This window comes from Crocodylus porosus, unplaced genomic scaffold (assembly GCF_001723895.1).
Source record: "Crocodylus porosus isolate Cpor-Errol unplaced genomic scaffold, CroPor_comp1, whole genome shotgun sequence".
Taxonomy (NCBI): Eukaryota; Metazoa; Chordata; order Crocodylia; family Crocodylidae; genus Crocodylus; species Crocodylus porosus.
This window is the reverse complement of record NW_017728931.1, coordinates 65553933-65560047: the sequence shown is the minus strand read 5'-3', so window position 1 is coordinate 65560047 and position 6115 is coordinate 65553933. Positions and strand designations below refer to the sequence as shown.

Sequence of the window (6115 nt, the reverse complement as noted above, 5' to 3'; positions counted from 1 at the left end):
CAGGAGCCAGTGAGTGAGATCAGCTGCTGGGCCCCCCACCATTTAGCAATATTGGCCGGGGGGATCTGCCCATCATTGACTGGTCACTGCGGGGGCATATGCCCCCCTGAGTAAGGTAGCACCAGTCACCCATGCTGGCACCCTCTCTACAAGACTGCACACAAGCCTAGTGCTCAGCTCACCCCCATCCTCCAGCTGTGCTACTGGATAACTGTCTTTAACCAGTGGATACTTCAATTTATGAGCTACTCAAATTATAGCATTTTTACTTATGCTAAACATATGTGCTCTCACTTACCTCAGGGTAAAACCCCATTAACATCATTGAAATCACTGTTGTTACATTGCTGTAAAATCACTGTGTGGGAGAACAAAACTCCTTTTTTAATGAATATTTTTACTGGGTTCTACACATAAGGAGAAGTACAGTAAAGCATGGCAAATAATTTCAGAGCAGTCCAGAAACAATATCACTTAATTTGTTTTAGGAGAAAAAACATGCACACTGGAATGAGGCTACATAGGCAGAGATAAAGAATGTAGCATGATCTCAATCTACTCTTCATCAGATTTTTCTCTTCTCTGTACATTTGAAAACAATAGGAAACCAGAGTGGGAAAACACACAATCAGGATATGGGCAGAATACTTTTTTTACATTTATTTTTAAAGGAAATCCACTTTGTAACACTCTTCTGCCAAAATATTTCGTCCAGGAATGCCTTGGAGGTATTTGAACAGCCGAAGCTTCTCAGTAACAATATCACATCATTTTAAAATGGCATGCATTCCAGAGGTTCTTAGCATGCATTACTGGGTCTGTTTGGTACATCTGTTATGTGGAGCACTGTCCAGAAGAAAGGACTTCCAAGGAATCCTAATCTCTAAATCTAAACTGGGATTTCCTCACTGAGTCAACCGAGCTTATTCCATTAAAATAGTCCTTTTGCAGTCTTTTCAGTCATGATGCAACCAGCAGATGGTGGCATTTTCACTACATTCTAAATTGGCATGTAATTAATATGCTTCACACAACCAATATAGGAGGCGGTAAATTTTTCACAATAAAAGGTAGTGGTGCTTTAAAAGGATCTATGAATTAAAAAAAATACCTTTATAAAACGGACCAAAAACGTTGCCAATTTTTTTTTTTTTTTACAGCAGCTTGCAATTTAACTAGAACATTGGTTACTAACTTAGCAGGATTCTTTTAGTTCCTGGAACTGCAAATTAAAGAACTGGCTTAGAGATAGAGAGTAGAATATTTTGCTTCTGGGTCACTGGTTCACATCTGGTTCAAGTCCCTAGTAACAATGGCTCATCTTTTCCACTTGCTTGAGTGGAAAGTATCTGGTTCATAAAGGACTCCCCTGTGGGAGCCATGAAAAAAACTCAGAGTGCAGAAGTGACGTTGGGAAAGAATTCAGTGTCTGGGGTATCATTTTCCCTCTGACACACCCTAGAAGCCCCTCTGTGTAATGTAGCACAGAACTGGGCTCCATGTAATTTTGGAGAACGGAGTCATCAAGCTGGAAACTAGCTGCTGTCTTTCATTGTGTTCCTCTCCAACTCCAAGCAAGTCTGCACAGATTTCCCATTAGAAGTTAATTCCTCAGGCGGCATTCACTCAGGCTCAGTCCCTACCACAGCAGTTACAGCACAGTTATGCAGAGATACAGCATGGAAAAAATGAGTCCTGGGCAGCCCCTTCCTCCTGCCTTCTCCAAGTACAGGAACAGAGCAGAATGCCAGCTATTCTGGGAACCACACTTCTCCAGACTGGCTGTGAGTTTGGTGCTGCTGGAGGCAGAATTTTCACTCCAGTTTTTCCCCCAGTGAAGCCCATGTCCAGAGGACAAAAAAAAGAGGCTGAATTCAGTGGCAAAAAAATTGGGGTCAGTTCTCCCACATCAGCAGCTACTCCATTACTGCTCTGCTGTTCCCAGAATGCTTGTGCCAGGTTGCTGCTTCCTGGAGGTGGAAAGTGCCAGCAGAGCAAAACTAAGTGTCAGACAGACAGCAGAAAGGTAGGCTGCAGCGAGTAGCCCTGGGATGCAACTTGCCTTCCCTCTGCTTCCCCCCATTCCCTCCCCTTAGACAGTGCCAGGGCACATTCACAGGTCACCCACCCCATGTTATGCTACTGCAGTTACATTAACCCTGACAGTGGTAGTATAGCTCAAGCCAGGACAGGCACAGTAATAATGTAGAAAGTCATTCATCCAAATAGACACTTCCTGAAGTGGTAACATATATATCCCTTTACTGCTGAACTCCAGGGAATGGTGCCCTCTTGTCTACTTCTCTAACCTGGAAAGTCTTGTGAATTCCATAAGGCTTACTGAGAGCATAGCAGATCCATCTTCATCTTAAAATTAGTGTTTCCCCCCACTACTATTCAAAAGTTGTCCTGGAACCTGCTTTAGTGACTAAAAATACTCTTCTAACATCCAGTCTAAATTTCTTCATAGCTAATTTATTCAAACTAACATTTAGCTTCTCCTCCTCTCCCACTCTTCCACTTTCTTTTTGCCAGACTCTCCACTTTTCAAAGGAGTTTTTGTTACACTGCTTTCAGACCATTTCCAAAAAAGAAAAAAAAAAAAAGAAGTTATTTTTTTCCCCTGAGGCTCTATAAGGAAAATCTGGGAATTTGGGGAATTTTATGGAAATGTTACATCTCTAGTCTTGACAGAACAGAGCACAACTCCAGACTTTCCTCTATAATTTCAATTGCAAAAAAGGGGAGGTTCCTAAAATAAGATTTTATAAAACCAGGGCTTAGTTATACTAGCACCAAAACCTTCCACAGTCTGGAGATAATTTATTGTCTGTAATATTAAAGTTCTGCAAAATTTATGTGCAGAATTAAGAAAGAACCAGTATTGCACTTACAGACTTGTTCTTTGGAAAAGCTTGGAAATTTGATTTCTTTTTGTTTCTGCATCTTCTGTGAACTTCCTGGATGCATTGAGTGCACACGCTCCATTGGGACTGTCCAGCTGTCAGCAAATTGTTTTCTGCAGATGAAAGTCTTCCATTTGGGGTCACTCACAAGGGCACATATTTTTAGAATGTCATGATCCATAGTGAGATCAGTATTGCATTTTCACATGGGAGTGCAATAGACTCAAGGGAGTACAAAAAAAATCATTCCAGATATGCTACATTCCAATCCAACAACCACAGAGAAAGATAACATATTTTGACTGGCACCTTTCAGCTCTCGCTTTCTGGAAATTTGGATACTGTAATGTTCCAAAATAATATGAGTAGAAAGCATGGCTCCACTGAAGCCAATAATATAACTTGCATGGATTTGTTGGGGCTAGGATTTCTTAGAACAGCTTGTACTGTAGGGTTTTAGACAATTAGCATAGAGCAGGGGTCAGCAACGTTTTCTGACCAAGGGCTGGAACAACCCAGCTTGAGTCTGAGACAGGCAGGCACTAGGACCCAGCTGCTTCTGTTGCATCAATTTCAGTACAGTGTGTGCAGAACCCACCTCTGCCAGATCCCTGCATGCCTGACTGCAGCATGGCACAGGGAAAGCTTTGCCTTCCCTAAAGCCCTTGGCGCCCAAAGGCGGTGTGCTGTGGACAGAGCCCCCTGATGCTAAATGTCACCTAAATTATGACTCCTGAGGCCAGATTCAAAGGCTCCATAGGCTGAGTGCAGCCCACTGGGCTTAAGTCACCAGCATAGAGTCCTATGACAATAATGCTGACCTTAAGACTGAATTTCAGATATGTTCCAAGCCTTCGTTCAGACTTTTGTCACAAATCCACAATATCCCTTCTGTTCCCCAAATGGCAATATCTTATCAAGTCCTATATAACATCTTCATAGAACCATAGAAAATAGGGCTGGAAGGGACCTTAGGAGATCATCTTATGAAACCTCTTTTTCATCAGTGTCTAAACAATGCTTGCCTAATCTGCACTTAAAAACTTCAGTGATGGAGATAATACAGCCTATCTAGGCAAGCTGTTTAGTATTTAGCCATGTAGTTTGAAAGTTCTTCCTGGTTTCCCTTGTTGCAATATAAGACAAGTTTGTGTGTTGTCCCTTGTAGACACAGGAATAATTGATTGCTACCCTCCTTAGAACTACCTTTTAATATTTGAAGTCTATTATTAAATCATCTTTCAAACTTCTCCAGATTTTTATTAAATCATCTTTCAAACTTCTCCAGACCAAATAATCCTGTCCAGCAGCACACTAAATAATCCTAATTCCCCCAATCTTTGCTAATATCATGTATTCTGGATATTCAGTTTTTATTTGTTAATGGTTTTCTCCTTTGAGCTCTTTCTATTTTGTCCATGTCCATGTCTGTCTTCAAATGCGATGCCTGAAACTAGACACACTACTCCAGTCACAAGTGCTGAATACTACAAAAGAATCACTTCTTGTAATTCACATCTGAAAAATTCTAGTACATTTTTGGCTTTTTTTGGTAACGGTATCACTCTTTTGCCCCAGATTCAGATTCCTATTCATGAAGTCCTGGTCCTTTTCTGTCATGCAGTGTCTTAGCCAGTCATTCCCATTTTGTATTTGTGAACTTAATTGTTCCTTTCTTAGTATAGTGTTTTGCATTTATCTTCACTGAATTTAATCTATTTCAGATAATTTTTTTAATTTATCAAAATAATTTTGTATCCTAAATCTCTCCTCTACAGCAGGAGTGGGCAATTATTTCAGATGGCGGGCCACTTAAAAAGTTTTGATGAGCTTATGCACATATTCAAGTTTAAAAACAAACCATATACTAAAAAAAATCAAACATCTACTATAACACTTTTTACTTTTATTTCAAAATATATTTTTTGTCCTGATTTGTTATTTTTAGTAGTGCATATAGAAGTGATTGCATACTACCTCACAATGAAGTCTTACAATTCTACATTGCATGTGTGGTGGTGGGTGGATTATGTGGGGGGGCTGCCAATGTGCTAGGTCCTGGGAGTTGACTGGCGATGGGAAGAGGGAGGACCATGGTGGGGGTGGATGCAGCAGAATTTGTCTGGGCTATATGGTCCAAATGCAACGTGTAGGTGCAATCTTTCTGCTCCCCAGTCTGTGGCTGCCTCCATGGCACCCCACGTGGGGCCAATTCTACCTGCTCCTGTCCAAGGCAACCCACAGTACATTCCTGACAGCACCTGCCCTGTACCCGCTGATGGTATTCCCATGCTTGGCCCCAGCCACTGCACACAGCTTCCCAGTGGAACTGCCTTCCACCTACTCAGCTGCTTACAGGGGGCTGCTCATCACACTGGGTGACTGAGTGGGTAGAGGGAAGCTGCAAGCTCAAACTGGAGCTAAAGCCCCATGTGCTGGGGGAGAAGCTGCTCAGATGCAGCTTCCCCTCTGCTTGGCTGGGTATGTGGTGCCTGGCACATGACCCCATGGCTGCTGCCACTTGCCTGAGCTACCTGCTGCCAAGAGCAATACAGCAAGGACAGGAGAAGGAGGAGCCACTGGAAGCAGGGGGAGCTGAGCAGTACCTGAGTGACTGCAACAGCAGTGGCAACAGTCCCACTGGGAAGCTGCGTGTGCTGGCCAGGGTGGGAGCCAGAGCTGGAGCAAGGGTGTTGGCAGAAGCGTGGCACAGGCTGCCTCAGGTGGGAACAGGTGGGACATAGCCCCATAAAGAGTACTGCGGGGGCAACCATAGGCTAGATACGGTCAATTAGCATGCTAGATTTGGCCTGTGGACCATATTTTGCGCACCCCTGCTCTATAGTGTCTCCCTAGCAAATTCCCTAGTGTATACTCAATTTCCTCCTCCCTATTATTAGGAAAATATTGAACCAGACTAGATTTTGATGTTGAGTCAACATTTGACCATTATTCAACCAGATACACACCCAGCTTGCACCCACCCAGCTTCATCTAGATCATATGTCGACCTGGGAGGGTGTGGGCAGCGGAGTTCCCCAGGGCTCGGTCCTTGGGGCGGTGCTGTTCAACATCTTCATTAGCAACCTGGACAAGGGTGTGGAGAGCACCCTGTTCAAGTTTTATAGTTTCATAGTTTCTAGGGTTGGAAGGGACCTGAGTAGATCATCTAGTCTGACCCCCTGCCATAGCAGGAAAGATTACTGGGG

General features: G+C 43.1%; 1 long non-coding RNA gene across 1 annotated transcript; it reads right to left on the bottom strand.

Moving 5' to 3' along the window:
- Positions 1–350: 350 nt before the first annotated feature.
- LOC109316880 lies at positions 351–4152 on the bottom strand. Its single transcript, XR_002102941.1, has 2 exons — positions 2112–4152; positions 351–2062 (listed from the first exon to the last, which is right to left on the bottom strand). It is a non-coding gene; the product is annotated as an uncharacterized LOC109316880 (long non-coding RNA).
- Positions 4153–6115: the final 1963 nt, after the last annotated feature.